This window comes from Furipterus horrens, unplaced genomic scaffold (assembly GCF_987537825.1).
Source record: "Furipterus horrens unplaced genomic scaffold, mFurHor1.1.pri manual_scaffold_10, whole genome shotgun sequence".
NCBI classification, from domain to species: Eukaryota; Metazoa; Chordata; class Mammalia; order Chiroptera; family Furipteridae; genus Furipterus; species Furipterus horrens.
Genome location: NW_028327180.1, coordinates 15,957,557 through 15,974,791, shown reverse-complemented (window position 1 = coordinate 15,974,791; position 17,235 = coordinate 15,957,557). Strand labels below are relative to the sequence as shown.

General features: G+C 39.5%; 1 protein-coding gene across 2 annotated transcripts in view; it reads left to right on the top strand.

The window, feature by feature from the left end:
- The window catches only part of NR3C2 (nuclear receptor subfamily 3 group C member 2), a 300,588-nt gene that overhangs the window by 147,003 nt on the left and 136,350 nt on the right, over nt 1–17,235 (top strand). The gene's annotated exons all lie outside the window — the stretch shown is intronic.

Genomic DNA, 17,235 nt, shown 5'->3' with positions numbered 1-17,235 from the left:
TGGCTCCAAACCCAGGCCCAACCGAAAGTGCCACAACTCCAAGTCTCATAATCTACTTTTTCTATTTTCATAATTCTCAGACTCGTGCACATCCTATCCTGTATGTCATCTGTTCATCTTGTTAGTAAGGAAGCAAATGATGTAAGCATTGAGAGGACACAATTTGGAACACTTACTGTGCGTGTGTGTATGTGTGTGTACAGAAGCATATACAAACGTGTATGTGTGTTTTATGTTTGAATATTCACTAAGTTTGTTTTCTGGTTCCCTTTGATAACCTGAAGCTCCTCTTTTGATTACAAAAGCAGGGAATTGTAAGAAACAGTGGGTACCAGGAGCTGAGATGAGGGCAGTCAGTTGGAGCCCAAAGGAATAACACCACCAAAGACAGAACCGGAAATGACTACTGGAGAGGAGAGAAGGCGGGGATGGGGAGAGAGGTGGAAACAGGGTTCTGAGTTTATTGGCGTAAGGCTTTATGCCCAAGAGCACAGATAGCGCCCTAAAACTTGCTGTAATAGCATAATGGTGACCGTGTAGGGAGACTGCACATCGTATTTTTAAAGTGTAAATTACGTAATCTTTGTTCTGTTTAATGAGATGTGTGTGTGCTTAGTTTTTTCTTCTTAAACATTTAATATAAAAACACTCAGAAGCTTCATCAGAATACCTTATTTGCCAATAGCGTGACCTAAGAGCCATAATTTAGAGCCTTACAAATGAAAGTTTATAATTTTCTTTTTAAATTTTGAACTGCTTATTTGCCTTGAAGTTTTATTGGGACCTTTTTATCTGAAAAAAAAAAAGTGTTTATATACATGGTGACTTGGTCTGGTTATACCTAGTATAGTTGAAGTTCGGACATCATTGCATCTGTAGAATTTTCAATCCTAGCTTTTGGTCTTTATTTATCATTAAGCTTTGATTATTATTGAATCTTAGCCAATCCAGTGCCCACAACTAAATATATATATATATATATATATATATATATATATTTACACACACACACACACATATATACATATATATATATATATATATATATATATATATATATAGAGAGAGAGAGAGAGAGAGAGAGAGAGAGAGTTCATTATTATGTTTTAAATGGGTCCTCCTTTACAGTGGAAACTGCACTGGCTTTCAGCTCAGAAGACTTGGTTTTAATTTCCAGCTCTGCCACTCACTAGGTGTGAGATCAAGGCAAGTTATTTAACTTATCTGTTTCTTTATATGTAAATGGGAAAAGTAGTATTTTGCTGTCTTAATATTACCATGAAAAATTACATGAAAACAAAATGGGCATATTTTATAAATCATAAAGCAGATGCAAAATCTTAGACCTTTATTATTTTCTAAGAACAAAATGCTAGTTTTCTGGTCATGTCTGTTCAGAGAGATTCTGTAAAAGATATAATAACACTGCACTGTTAGGTCTTCATTTATAAGCCCTTCATTTTTTCCCTCATTAGATCTTCCTTCTTCCTGTAATATGTTATTTTGTTCATAGAACTGCCCTTTGAGGTGGAAAGATCCTTCTAGACTTGGAGTTCTGAAAGTTCTCAGAGGGTGTGTGGGAGAGGAGTAGGGAGAATGGAGGGTCTGTCACCATTTGTGGAGGGGCTTCTGCACATTTTCCACATGGCCTGGACTGTGGAGACTTCCTCCGGGGGTCAGCAGCCCGACCTTGGGGAGTTGCACAGGAGAGAAAATCGTGACAGCCATCAACTCGACTTTTGGCCTCTCTGTTAGATGTCCTTAGGGCAGGGCAGCCTTGGCTCCAGAACCTAGCAAGACAGTACATATCTAGTAGCCACCAAATAAATGTATCATTTACACATGAATGGAACTGTATGGCACAGAGCCTTCAAGGCTAAATGACCCCCCCCCTGCCCCCAAATTGGTAAATTGTCAATGAAACTGCCCCCAGAATTTATGCAAGCCCTTGGACTTCCAATCTGCAACTTGTAATTCTAGTCCGATTTTTTCCTGTCTCAGTCTCTCTCCAAATGTAAATTGTCATAGGTTTTACCTCACATGTATTTTACTTTGTGATCCCTCAGTGAACAGAGCTGAAGCCACTTAGCACACTATTTTATTACCTCATTTCCTTTTTGGGTACTCAGTGTACACGCAGTGTCTAGAAGACACAGCTACCACAAATTATTGAAGTGTTACAAGGCTGTAAAAGAAAAGAGTTCATTGTTATATAAAGTCAACTGGATTTATATTTTCGCAAGCAGACCTGTTAGGCTAAAGAGGCCGTAGCATGTTAAGGGCAGCCAAATCAAAAAATGTCAGTTTCCAACTCAGACATTTCTTTTTAAGTAAGATACTTAGAAATTTATTTCCTGAAATGAAATTACTTTAAAAGATATAATTGTAGATTAATCTCAGGGTTCCTCAAATAGGGGCAGTATTTTAAGACAACCAGCCAGTGACCATGTACTATCTCTTTCCTTTTGCATGAAATTCGCAGCATATAGCTTTAAAAAAATCTTTAAATTATAGGTTGATTATTCTGTGGGGGAAGATGTCTTTTTGAAAATGTAGTGGCAGATTAATAATTTTCTTTGCTTTTCTAAAATTAGTGAGAAAACTGAAGAGGCCCAGAGGACAGCATCTGGCTGTCACATACCCCCGTTATCCCTGTCAATGCTGTGTGTGCTCATGATAAGAGGGGACAGACCAGCAGAAGTGTGAGCAGGTGGGGGGCGTGGAGTTGGGCACCACCATTGAGCCACACACTGGAGAGCTTACACTTAGGGGACACGCACGAAGTCAGGGTGGCATTGTATAATAATTGAAGCTCCCCCTTCATAACTGGCCATATAACGTTAATGAAATGATAAAGCAAGGAAATACTGTAATGCATATGTACTAGATGCCTTCACTTTATAACATGATACAGCCCTCAGTGTTCTCATGTGCCATGTACTGGAAGCTAATGGACATAGAAGTCCACTGTCACTGCTGCAAAGCTGCTGAGTCAGAGAAGGGACACCAAAGGCTAGTCTGGCTTACCTTTTTCTCACAAAACACTTAAAAAACTTAAGTTGTTTTTTTCCTTTACCAGAATTTAGAAGCCAGATAACTTGATTCTTTCTAATTACTTAACCATAAGAGCTTAAACAAATACCTACCCAGTAGATTATAACCATCATTTTTATGAACACTCCTTTTCTCCCTGCATAAGCAGAAGGCTTTAGTGTTCATTGCAAATGATTGCCCAGCTTTTTGGTTTTTTTTATCCTTCCATTTTGTTGCTATGGGAACATATAGAACCATGACATTTAGGCCAACCTGGAAGGTCAGGGAATGTTTCTTAAAGAATTAACCCAAAACTGAACCTTGAGATATTAGAATTGGCAATGCTTGGAGGGATAAGGACAGGCTGTCTGCACAGGGCACCAGAAGTAACTTCATGTTTCCGCTGTGAAAACCTGTGGTGTGAGGTGGCAGAAAGTACAGCCAAAGGTGCAGATTTGGTCCCGGTTTGGACTCTTGTGCAAAACAGAACCAACCCCTGACTGTTTTTATGCAGCAGAGCAGTAGACTCAGCTTTGCATTTAATATCTGGCTGCCAGGCAGATGTGCTCATTTTAAGGGGGCCAGCCCTGGGGGCTATTTAAAAAATCATTTGGGGAAGAGAGGACCAGGGATAGAAATAGATTGGCAGCATTAGTTAACCAACACTACCTGGGAAGTATCACTGGCGGTTCTGGTTTGGAACTGAAGATGCAAAGATCTAGGAAGATTCCCCAGGCTGGGCTGCTGATGTCTTTGCTAAGGTTAGGAAGACTGGAGCAACTCTGGGGGCATGAGAAAAAAGGCTCTTTCTTTTTTATAATTTTATATTTTTTCCATTGCCATTTAGCCCCCTTATATCCCCCTCCTCACCTCAATCACCACACTGCAAAAAAGTTTTTTTTAAGATTTTTGTTTATCTATTTATTTTTAGAAGGAGGGAGGAAGAAAGGGATAGAAACATCAATGTGTGGCTGCCTCTTGCCTGCCCCCAGCTGGGGACCTGGCCCGAAACCCAGGCATCTGCCCTGACTGGGAATCGAGCTGCCAACCCTTTGGTTCGCAGGCCAGTGCTCAATCCACTGAGCTACACCAGCCAGGCATGAAAATGTTCTTTCATTCAGCAAGCATTCAGTCAGTATCTACTAAATGCCAGACACCCTCCTAGGCAGACGTAGGGACATCTTGCATGAAGGTCAAGTGAACAAAATAGGCAAAGATCCATCCCTGCCCTGGAGGAGCCTTACATTCTGGTGAGGGGTGGTGGAGAGATTAAGCATAAGAAATTAGTTATTTACGTAGTGTATGAAAAGTTGGTAAGTTCTGTGGGAGAAAAAAGCCTTGCCAGGAAAAAATTCAAATGAGGTTTGGTTTAGGACAGTGCATTTGAAATGTCTGTGGGACAGTCAAGTGTGTCTAAGAGGAAGTTGGGTGTGTGGGTCTGAAGTTTGGGGAATGAGGCAAGGTTGAAAATAAAGATTTTGGAATCATCATCCATGAAGGTAGATGAGTTTACACAAGACATGGGTATTTAGAGAGACCAGGTTAGAACCTTAGGAGGGCATAACTCTAGAACACTGTGTGTGTGCATGCGTTACATGGATAAGATTTCTCTTTCCTTCTCCAAATTGCACACAGGAGTCTTAGTTACTTGGTCTGGTTATTCCTAGTTTAGCTGAAGGTCAGACATTGCATCTGTGGAATTTTCAGTCCCACCTTTTGGTCGTTATTCATCATTAAGCTTTGATTATTAGTGAATGATAGCCAGTCCAGTGCCCACAAGCAAACATGACATCCACGGAATTTGACTTGCTAAGCATTGCAGAGATAATGACAGACATGTAACAGGCCCTCAAACAATGTTGATTGATTGATTGATTGATTAAAACTATTTAAATATAAGGGTGGGATTCACCCTCATTTCTGTCCCTGTTTCTCTGAAGTAGAAAGTACGTTGAAGTAATTTATTAGGAAATGATTTGAAGTAGGGAGAGTTGGGCCAAACTGGCATCATCCAAAGAGAGCTTCTTATAGCTTAAAATTTTAAATGAAGGTACATTTCACATAGCAAATTTGAAAAGTATAAATTAGAAGCACAGTACATACTTTTCAAAGTTATTCCCCATGTTTATGTGTTTGTTTGCAACCCATCTTGTGGCACAAAACAATCCAAAGCAGTCAACAGCTTGACATGAGTTAAAATGAAATTTTAAATCAGTGAAATGAAAAACAAGGAAAGGGACCATGAAGGCAAGATACAGAGCTAGGTATGGGGATGGTGTGGAGAATATATGCCCTGAGGCCTGTGTATCAACCGGCCCCTGGTTTGGCTGTTAGACCCAAGATAGTAATGAATCACCCGACCTACAATGTTCTTACAGACTAGTTTACAGAATTGCCTGTTGCTAAGAAATTGTTCATGAGCTACTTTAGTTTTAATGTGCCTGTTCTTTCCATGTGTATTGTAACCCGAAGTTTAAAAAGTAACTCTCCCATTGGAATTAATAGAATAGTTTGGTTTAGCTTAAGGAGCAGTGCTGAAAAAAATGATTTATTGAGCAGCTGCTGGATGCTGGATGCACTGAATACTCCATGTATTATCTCATTTATTCTTCATAACAGCCTCTTTAAATCTGAAAGTTTTGTGAGTTTTGAAAGGTAATATCTTTAAATCTGAACTCTCTAAGCAATTGTTAAGACAAGGAAAACACTAATTTTAACAAGGCCTAATAGTATGACCCTTCAACTCTTAATATTAATAGCAATAATTATAAATATCTGAGTACTTTGTGCTCATTATGCTAAGAACTTTGTATATTTGCACTCTAATCCACATAATAATTCTATGACATAGTTAGGATTATTATCGATCCTCATATTAGAGATCAGTCACCTGAGGCATGTAGAACTAGTGCAAGGTCACCGGGTCAAAGGACGTGGGAGAGGTGGGATTTGAACCCAGGAAGCCCAGGCATTCCAACTCTGTACTTAACACATGAGCTACAGTGCCTCTCAGAAGAATTCTATCAAATCCCAACTATTTTTACCCATCAAAAAGTAGGGCAGCATCTCTGCCTTTAGAACACTTACAAAGAGCACATTATAATTTAAGTTATCCCGCTCTACTCTAAATAATTAACTCCTAGCCATTTCAAGTTAAAACTTTAATTTGAATTTCTGTTGCCCTAATGGGAAAGAAATTGAGTAGTCTCTATTATTTCTTAAGGAATGAACTCCATTTTTTAAAAAATTACCATTACTACCTTTAACATCTTGATATTAATTTAAAGCTCTATTTAAAATTTTTATCTTCCTGTGTTTCATTTCCTGGGTGTGATAAAAATTAGATGTAGCCTATGAGGCTCAGAGAACCATCGCGAGAATGGCCCTTCTCAAACAAAGCTGGAAGCTACTAAAGCTTCTGCTTTCTGCTGTCTGCTTCCTGCCTGGTGGCTGAGAGCAGACCCTTGAGCCAAGGGACAAAAAGCTGCTCTCATGAAAGTTGTACTCATGGTGTAATTAGGATCATGCAACTTACAGGATTGGATACTCTTGAGAGTGATTTGCTGCCACAAAATGAAAATTGCTAAATTGACTGCAATCAAATGCCAAAATAGTGCCCTGGAAGGATGGGGAGGAGTAGGAGGCATTTAGGCATTGAGGTGGAGGGGGGTTGTGGAGTGGGGAAGGCGGAGAGCTGGAACCCAAGTCCACTGGCTAGAGCAGGCCCCATGCCCAGAGGCAGCATGGGTGTCTGAACAAAGACCCTGGGGTCAGATTATGTAAGGCCCTCATAGCGGAATAAGAAATCTTAGCCCTGCTCCTTTTTTTTTTTTTTTCTTTTATGAGTCACAATTTTACCTTTTTATTTTTTAAGTGTATTTTATTGATTATATTGTTACAATAGTTTCAATTTTTTCCCCTTTGCTCCCCTCTGCCCAGTACCCCACTTCCGCCAGCAATACCACCCCCCTTAGTTCATGTCCATGGGTCATGCATACAAGTTCTCTAGCTTAACCCTTTCCTATATTATTCTTTTTTTAAAAAAAGGATTAATTAATTAACTTTTTATAACAATAAAAAATAACAATCCCCCCTCTCAGACTTAAGAGCCTTTATAATCTTATAAAGGACAATGGGCGAAGAAGGTCTTGAGCTCCTCTAGGTGCTTCAAGCTGGACATGGTTGTCATCCTACCTACCCTTGGGTCCAGAAATCCCTAATAAGAGTGGGGGTGTGGAGGGGAGGGTGGCCTACCACATGGGGAAGGATTGTGCAGACTCCAGGTCAGTTGGCTGTCTCCGGTCAACGGCGTGCTCAGTTTAACAGGCTGCCATCCTTGTTGTGTTCTGGGGGCAATAGATTTGGCAACAGGATTAAAAGACATCATTCAATCCATAACCACTAGATGACAAAAGGCAGGGGTTAATTTTTCAATGTCCCACATTTGGGAAAAAAAGGGGGCTTCTTTGGAGGAAGGTGTGCCATGCACGTCACACCTGTCCAAAACCCTTTTGCCCATTATACTTAGTTTGGGCTGAGGGGAATATTTTAGGTTTCCCCCCTCTCAGCCCTGCTCTTCTTAAATACAGCAAGTCTTTTTATAAGGGTCTTTACAGTGGAAAGAATCAACAGTGACTTAGGTGGCGGTTTTGTTCCTTGGTGCTGTGCAATGGCTCATGGGACCGCCTGGAGGAAGAGGACAGCTGGGGTGGAATTGTGGAGGACAGAAAGTAGAAAGGACCGGACCTGGATGGAATGGATACAACGGAGCAGGAGGCCTGATTTGAGAGGTGAGGAGGAGGACTTGGCAGGCCTGGTGGGAAATTAGTTCTGGAGACTGACAGGGATTTCAGGCAGAGAGCTGGGGAGAAGCCACTGAAGGATGCAGGCGATGAACGGAGTTCAGGACTGTTGAGACTGCGGAGGTCAGTGCTTCCAAAGAAATAAAGCAGACCAGGTCAGTAGGACTGGAAAAGCAGAGACTAAGTTCTGAAAAAGTTCACGTTTTTACGTAGAGATATTTTCTTGGACATTTAAAAATAAAGAAACAGCATAGTTCGGTCTTTGGCAGTTTGGCAAACAGGTTTAGTTCTAGGCACCAGATGCCAATGGCCGCTACAGATATTTGGTGCAGTAGATGGGATGTTATACAGTAAAACAGAAAGCCCAGGGAGGGTGTTGGGCCCACAGCGCCCAGGGAACAAGCCTGCTGAGTGCCGTGACCACTGGGGTAACCTGTGCTGCCGCTGCTCTTCCCAGAGAGACTCAATGATGAGGTTAGCAGCTTACGGCCCCACAGGGAGCCACGGCGTGAAGCAATTCATGACTGAGAAGGCCGAACAATTCTGTAGCAAGTAGAGGAAAACACCAGTGTTTCAAGTGACCCGCCCCCCAATTTTTTTCTGTAATTTTGTGCCCTTTAAAGACAGACATATTGAGTATAGTGATTATTTTCCCTTTTAACCTTATTCCTTGGTATCTATGTTCACTACCCATCTAATAAGGATTTTTTCTAGAGATAAGCAGATCCCTGTAACATAGACACCCACAGGCAAGCATGCATGCACACATGCACATGCACATGCATGCCCATGCACACACACACACATACACACACATGAACACGGATACCCATGCACACATGTACGCATGCACATTTGCAGCGCTCTGCCCCAACTCACTCAGTTACCCAGTGATTGCCGTCCTGGGGCTAAGGAGAGGGGAGATACCCTTGAATGTCAGCAAGAAGACTTCAGAACCACCTGGAACTACTATAACCCCACCGCGCACATGCTCACGTCCTTCCTCACAGTCGCACACCTCCCTCCTACATCAGAGACCAAATCCACATCTAGAGAGGAGCGGGCCGACAGCATGCAAAGGAGCTCACAGCTCTTGGAAGCAACATGGAGTGTTTCCATGGTGTCCTTGCTGTATTTGAAACTCTGTCACAAAGGCTAGACCTTGGAACTGGTTGACTCTCGTGTTGCATTTACAGAAGCATACCCTTCCTGTGTGCGCTGGGCTGCTAATGAACAGTGACTTATACCCTACACAGCACAGAGCCGTCCCTAAGGAAGAGTGAAAAATGGGAATAAGTCTTAAGTCTCCGTTTCATCACTGGCATTGGAAAGCCTAGTGCATCTCGATAGAAATGTTTTGTTCATTTTTCTAACGGTAAAAACATGAAATAAAGCAAATGAAATGAAACAAAAGATTAAAGAATATAAGTCTAGGAAAGTATAGTAACTGTCAACAAGAATTGAAGTCACTTACAGCAAATGAGCTAAGGAGTCAATAGGGTGAAAGTTTTAGGAAGTTTAATAGAAATTCATACTTACACGTAGTCCTGTAAATACAGTACAGGTTCATTGAGTTGTATTTGTTTTAATAGAATCAAAATTATATAATTTGGTGGGGGGGGAAGCAAATACTTCCTTCTCCCTCCTCCTTCCTTCTTATATTTTTATTTTCTTCCCCAATTTGGAAGGCACAACCAGAACTTGAGTTTGGAGATTCACGCCATCCTCTTAGAAGCCATACTGACCACGACTAATATTTTAGTAAAAGGCTTCTTGGATATTTCCCAACAATTTGAACACTTACTGTGAGAATTTTCCCATAAGAAACTGAATAGAAAGGAATCACCAATATAGGTTCCAATGTCATTTTTGTGTCCAGTACAGTGTGAGTAGAACGAGAACTGGCCTGGGGGTCAGACAACCTGGACTTCAGTCCAGAATGTCATTGCCCACTCTGAGACTTTGAGCAAATATTGAACGTCTGTTTCCTCTTCTATAAACAAAAGGAAAAAAAAATGAGCTCAACCTGTCTCTCAGAGTTAAGAGGCTAAAAATGAGTACAGATACATTTAAACTGCTTTATAAATAATAAAGGATTGCTTTACAGACATAATTTTTAAAGTTTTCCTCTTTTTAGGAACACACCTTCCTTCTCAATAAAATGTGGAATATTTAAATTGTAGCTAGCTTTATATACATGGTAAATAAATGATTTAAAAAGGTAAAAATTAAAGAAAGCGTATATTACTTTAGACCAGGCTTGGAATTTTGACCTCCTCCTTTCTGGCTCAGGCAAGTCTATAATGCTCATGAGGACTATATCAAAGGGCTACGCTGGGGAAACCTTTGTATTTTAAATCAGGATTTAAATTTAATCTGTTTGAATATGTCATCAGACAAAGAACAAAGACAGTTTTCACCCTCTTTCTACATCTTAAATAATCTGGAAGGTCACAACTACTTTTCACTTTCTTCTTTTTTTAATTAATCTTACCAAGATTTCTAAAACACACTGCGTTCTGCTACCCTCCCACTCTTGGTGAAGGACTTAATTGGAAAACCAGTGCAGAATTAGTCTAGGTTGATTGTTTTGCATCTGGCTTGCATGCTAGCATTTCCCCAGTTGAACCACACTCAGCAATTTGATATCACTTGTGTTACGTAAGTACTAATTGTTTTGCTTTTTTTACTAACCAATATGAACTGAAGTTGCATTCCAAAAGAGAATAAGAATGAAGAGTGTTAGTCGCCATTAATTAGAAATCTTAAATAAAAATCACTACTTTTAAAGGTGAAGAGATGAGAAATTGTTAGAGAAGTGCCATTATTAAATGGTATTGGATAAAAAATTCCTTCAAACAACCTTCCCTTTCTATTTTTAAAATTAAATGTACTTCTGACTTATCTGATTAGGATTTAGATTTATTTGAAGAGCTTTAGTTGTTATAATTGGCGATACTTAAGTGAAAACTATTTATGTTCCATCTCCCAAATAACTGATGTTTGCCTAATTTAATCAGCATTTCACACACACACACACACACACACACACACACTGTAATAAACTAAAGTCAGATGTCAATGACGAATAAAATCCAGGTCCAGAACTTGGAGAACTGAGCCAGGAACAGGTGCTAAGAAGAGAAATAAAGAGACAAGAAACCAACATGGCCAGAGCTTATTTGGGATGAAGCAGTCATTGAAAATGGGAAGGAAAATGTCCCACACGTGCCCACAGCATTGAATCAGACAGAAAAGAGGCACATTCCCTCAATTGGCAAACATCTGTTGCGTGCTTACTTACTAACCTATGTCTGAGGCGCTGGGTTTGTCTGTTACGGTCTTTCCCAGTAATGAAAGGGCACAAGGATCCCAGAGACCATCCTGTACTTCATTTTAAGAGGTGTACATTTTGTTTGTTTAACTCAGGTACTGTACACGTACCTTGAAAATTACCTGTAAAGCAAAATTAATCATACTGAGCCTTAGGAATTAACTTTGTCTTTTTCAATGAAGCAGTACAAATTGCGGGAAACAGAAATGGAACCGGGAAAGAGCTCCCTTTTTACAAAGATTCTCAATGGTGAACTCAGTTTATTAGGCAGAACATTGGAGTTTTCAAGTGCTGGTAGCTTTTTAATTTATTTAGACTAAGTTGTAATTTATAGTCATGACCCACAGGGAAGGGATAAAAAGGAAAAAAGTTATTTTAGTAGCAAAATTGATCTTTATTGAACCATTAACTCACCCTTTGTAAAAACAAACCAGAAAAATAAAGCATTTTTTAAGTTACTTTTTAAAAATCAAGCAAACTGTCTCCTGTAGTGAGAGAGTATGTCAGAAGTGTGACATAAAAGTCAGTTTCTTCATTTATGTAGGAAAGCAGAGTAGGCTTTCTGTTTTGTCTTTACTGTAATTCATTACGTACGTACTAATTGTGCTACTTTCTTTTTTTTTTTTTGCTATCCAATATGACCAAAAATTACAACTTAAAAAGGAGTAGTAATTTTAAGAGTATTAATTGGCATTAATTTTTTTAAATCACTGTTTTGAAAATAAAATATATGGAGAAATAATTATAGAAATACCAATATTCAATGGTTTTAGATATAAAGTTCCTCAAAACAACGTTCACTTTAAAAATTTTTAATTACTTGCCCTCCACATACATGATTATGGTTTTCTGAAGATTCTTAGTAGCTAACTGGGCTACAAAAGAGTGTCATTTCACATACTTTTGTCTATGGTACTTTCATTAATGAATTTTTAAAAATAAACTGTATTAAATATTATTTTTACAGTTATTGAAATATTTTGAAGATTTAAGGTGAGACATTAATGAACATTTTTAAACATTATCATGTTAACTAGTTTTTTCTTTAATAATTGCATTATGACATCATTCTCCTGTAAGTTACAGGTGATGTGTTTTGGGAAAAGCAGTTACTTAACGGATATGTCATTACGCAGAGAGGTGTGTGCCTGTGATATAAGTATGCTGCCTACTGTAGACCAATCTCTTTTAAAATAAAAATTACTCCATATGGAATTATAGAAAGGGCCTTCTGCTTTCTTTCATATCCTATAAGAAGGGGACACCAGCCATTTTCTTACATTCAGGTTTCTAGATTGCATTGCATATACCTACTCATTTTTATTGTATGGCTAATGAAGAAATCATTTGGAAATCCATCTCAGGCAATGACTTATTTTATATTACATGGGTAAAACATGGGATAAATAGTCTTCCCACTGTTTAAGATTCTATTAAGATCACAGAATAAAATAAATTTGTGATCATATGTAAACTAGATCATCATTCCATTTCCTTACAGAAAATCTCCATCGAAGACAGTATTTCCAGATTCAATCCAATACATCTTAATGCTTATTTTTGCTTTTATTGTGATACAATACACAGAACATAAAACTTACATCTTACTGTTTTTAAATGTACAGCTCAATGGAGTTAAGTACGTTCACGTCACTGTGCAGCCATCACCAGGATCCATCCCTGTAACGCTTTTCATTTTGTATTGGGCAGGCCAAAAAGTCTGTTTTGCTTTTTCCATAAAATAAAAGACACATTTTTTTTTATTTTCACCTATAACGTTATTGATTTGGATATTTTGAGTATGTTGGCTATCTCTCATTATTGGCTTCTAGTGGGTAGAGGCCAGGGGTGCTGCTAAACATCTTCCAATGCATAAGACAGCCCCACCACGAAAAAGTATTTGTCCAAAATGTCAGTAGTAATGAGAAACTTTGCAAACCATTTTTGACACATTTGATCAGCCACAGCACCTTCTCCATACACTGCACAAATCTTTTTTTACTTTTCAGTTGAGTTTGACTCAACTTGAAATAATAAATCATAATATGCCGGAAATGTTGTGTCTCTTCTTCCATCTGCAATACTAAAAATGGCCGCACAAAAATTCACCAATTTTGATAAGCTTCTTTTTAATGCATGCTGATATGACAGCTGTCACAAAATTGTTTCAAAAGAAGTGAAAGACAACTAAACGCTACTAGAGCCATCATAGGGAAAAACCTAAACAAACATTTTGCTAACCCAATAAAACTGAAACTCTACACTCATTAAACAGTAACTCCCCTCCCTCAACCCCTGGCAATCACCATTATTATACTTCCCGTCTTTGTGTGTTTTGTTTTTTAACAAGTGTTTTTCTTAATTTTAATTTAGTGAGTGAAACTAGATGATAGTATCTCATTTTCCATAGTAAGTTTAGATATACCATGTTATCATTGGAATCATAACCTTAGGAGCCTGTGTTCAAATTCTAGTGTCACTGTATATACTGTTCATCATAATCAACGTTTATTTAATGCCACTGTGAGCTGGCACCGAAATGGACATTCTGCGGTTTTATTTCTGTACAGTTTCTGTAAGAGTAAAGGAGTATCTTTATTTTTTTATGAGGAAGTTAATTAGAAGAATTAAGCAATTTATCCATAGTCACACAGTGAGAGACTGCATGCAGGTCTTTCTGACTCTACACTGTCCTTTGTTTGACTTCATGATGTCCTACTGCTGGTCCTAAGACCTGGGGCAAGTTTCCAGATGGAAAATCCAGATAGAGTGGTGCCTACCTAACTCCTGACACTATGGCAATTGGAGATGATGTATCTGCCAATTAGCTGGTACGTTGTGGACATTAAATTAATGTTAGCTGTTTGAGGTGTTCTTATCACTTGTCAGACTGGAAATAGATCACCGAGTGTGCAAAGCTCTAAGTGGTTACTTGATGAAATAATATGTAAAATGTCGGGGAACAATAATTGTATGTCAGATTCCACCTCCCCCCCACACACATTAAATATAAAATGTGTATTTGAAACCAGTAAGGGGCTGCTTTGAATCCTGGTGAGAATAAATATCATTGAAATTGGATGTAGACCTAAGGGAAGCAGCTTTTCCAACTGTTAAAATAGTTCTGTTTTATTATCAAATAGGGTGATGGATGACTTAAAAGCTATAGTACTATTTGATACTATTTTGCAGAAGAGATTCACAGCATGATATTAGCTGTGGACACAGATCACAGGTCCCAAACTAATTTTTTCTAAAAGGAGCAATTTTAATTTTTAAATTTCTACCCACATAAGCCTAATGCAGAAGTATCCTTTAAAAAACTTTTAGAAGATAAAGAAGTTCAATAATTGATTTTTAAAAATACTTAACCCTTTCTCTCCCTTCAAGATCAAGTCTTCAGAAACCAATATACACTGGCAGGCTAAGCCAAGATTCTGTGGGCTTGCTCCCAAAAAGCAGCACACAGCGAAGCTCACCTCCGTTTCTTCATGTGCAACTACAACAACAGCTTATATTTGCATATGTGTTCCTACCAGTCACCACGTACAGTTAGAAGACTTGGCAAGATCACACAGCTTCACCTCAACCCTGAATCTGACTCCAAAGCCAGTACAATTCATGACATAGTAACTTAATACACTGAGTGTAGCATATTGGAGAAAAATGGAGAAAGGGAGTGCCCCTGGGTTAGAAATTTTAAATCAGAGTTGATTTACATTGCCCAAAAGTAATTTTGTAACCTTCTACTGGTTTTCCCTGGAAACAGCGAGGATGCTCACTGCTCTTGTCCTGAAACCTATAGCTGACCCTTGAAAAGCAAACATCTGAACTGAGAATGACTGTTGTATCATTGGCCTTTTAAACCAAGGGAATCAATAAATGTCTCAGGATAGGTCTCAGTTCTGTCTGTCCAGGTGTAGTTTGCAGGGGTTAACTGCCAGCTCCACCTATACTGCGGTGGACCTGTTGGTACATATTAGCCAGGATTTACTATGATATAAACTCATTCTCTTACGTAAATGACTGTCTGTCCCTTAAAGCAACCCCTCTTAATAACTTTGTATATAGTGCCAGTGGTAAATGATCTAACCACAGGAAACTTTTCTGTTGCAGAAATTACAGGGGTAATCATACAGCACTTTTCCTCAATAAACTGGCACAGAGGTCATACTTGGCACAACGTTAAATTCAACAGATGATTCACTTTCCAGCTTCCAAATGCTCTATGCTATTGTGGGGAATCAGAATGGCCTCACATGTTTGATCTGTGAATATGTCATGGTAGAGTGATGAGCACTGTTGTGAGCTGGTCAGGTGTTCCCCACTTACCGAAAGGCCCACGATGTGGAAGTCTGTGTTTGTTACTATATTTCATTCCTCAGCATGTAAGGTGTTGTGGAACCCTTTGAAATCTAGGGTAGCTGGTCTGGTTTCATACAGAACTCAGAAAGGACATTAAGTGGATACTGGAAATCCTTTTTAAAACTAATCATTGGGGTAATTAAATAAAGTAAAAGTAACTTTGCCCTGAGCTGGTTTTTTTTGTTTTGTTTTGTTTTTGTTTTTTATAGTAATCAACTTTCTAGTAGTAATTAAGGCAATCCTATTGATCATGGGACCATCCTTCCCAGACCTTTTGTCTTTTTTAGAAACCACTTTATTGAGGTATGATTAGCATGTAAAAAGGAGTATTCAGACCTCGGTCTTAAATAATAGTGCTGGGTGGACCAGTGATTTTGGAAAATGGCTAACAGACTTTACACTCAGAATAGCTTTATTGCTGTGATGAGCAGTTGTGGATTTTCGGGCATTCAAGTCTGCCACCCACCGCGCCTCCTCACCACGCCAGAGCCGGCCTCTGTCAGAGTGCGTTTCTTCCCCTGCCCTGGGTCTGCTGGCACCAGCCTGATGAAACCGGCACATCCTGGCAGTGGGAGCCTCTCCCTAATCCTCAGCTAGTCACTCTGTCAAGGGAAAAACGTCGGATTATTCTGGCTGCTTTATGGTATGTGGCAGATGGAACATTCAGTAAAATGCTCTAACCTTGCACTGTCCAATGTGGGGAAGGCACTGGCCGCCTCCGGCTTTCAAACACTGGAAATGTGACCAGTCCTAGGCCAGATGTGTCATAGAAATAAAATGCACTCTGGATTTTGCTGACTTAGTGTGGATAAAACAATACAAACTATCTCATAATTTTTATACTGCTTATATGTTGAATGGGTAATATTTTGGCTAAATTGGGTTAAATGTATGATATTATGAAAATGAATTTCACCTATTTATTTTTACTTTTTAACGTGGCTACCAGGAAATTTAAAATATTCACTTCAGTCCCCTTTTCTTTTAACTCTTATTGGCTTCCTTTGCCCTCACACACACATGCACGCACACGCACACACGCGGAGGGGCTGGTATGGGCTTTTCCACCAGACTGCCCTACGTGGACTAACTGAACACCACCCTAGTTAGAGAAGAGGGGATGGCACCAGGTCACATTACACTGTCGTCTCTAGAGCTTCTAAGACCTGACTACGGAGGGAAAAACTTGAAAGGCCCCACAATCCCCCAAACAATGGAGAGTCTCTTCTCACACTTCATTTTTCATGTGGTATTTTTCTTCATCTCCCCCATATACTGAACACTAAGAAAATGTCATTAGAAACTGCAGGCTTCATGCAGCTCCTAACAGCCTTTTTAGACTTATTAGCACTTTTTAAGAATTGTGCCTGCCTTCTGGTGACCTGGTGGTGTCTCCTGACCACTAACTAGGTGCTGGTCCTTGTCTTTAGTTGTCATAGTACTGTTCACACCTTAGAAACTTGGAGAGTGCAAGAGACTCTCAGCAGCCCCCACATACCTGTGACATTACTCTCACTGGTCCAAACCAGAGGCAGACTCAGAGCTTCCCAGAGCGGGGGAAGGGAAGTGACGTGTAAGCAACCAGGTAAAGGGAAAGGTGGGACCCACTGCTGAACTGAAGACCCCGTGCCTTGTAGAAGGCCTGCAGGTACCAAATGTCATGAGCCATGTTGACCCAGCTCAAGAGCCTGGCCTGAAATG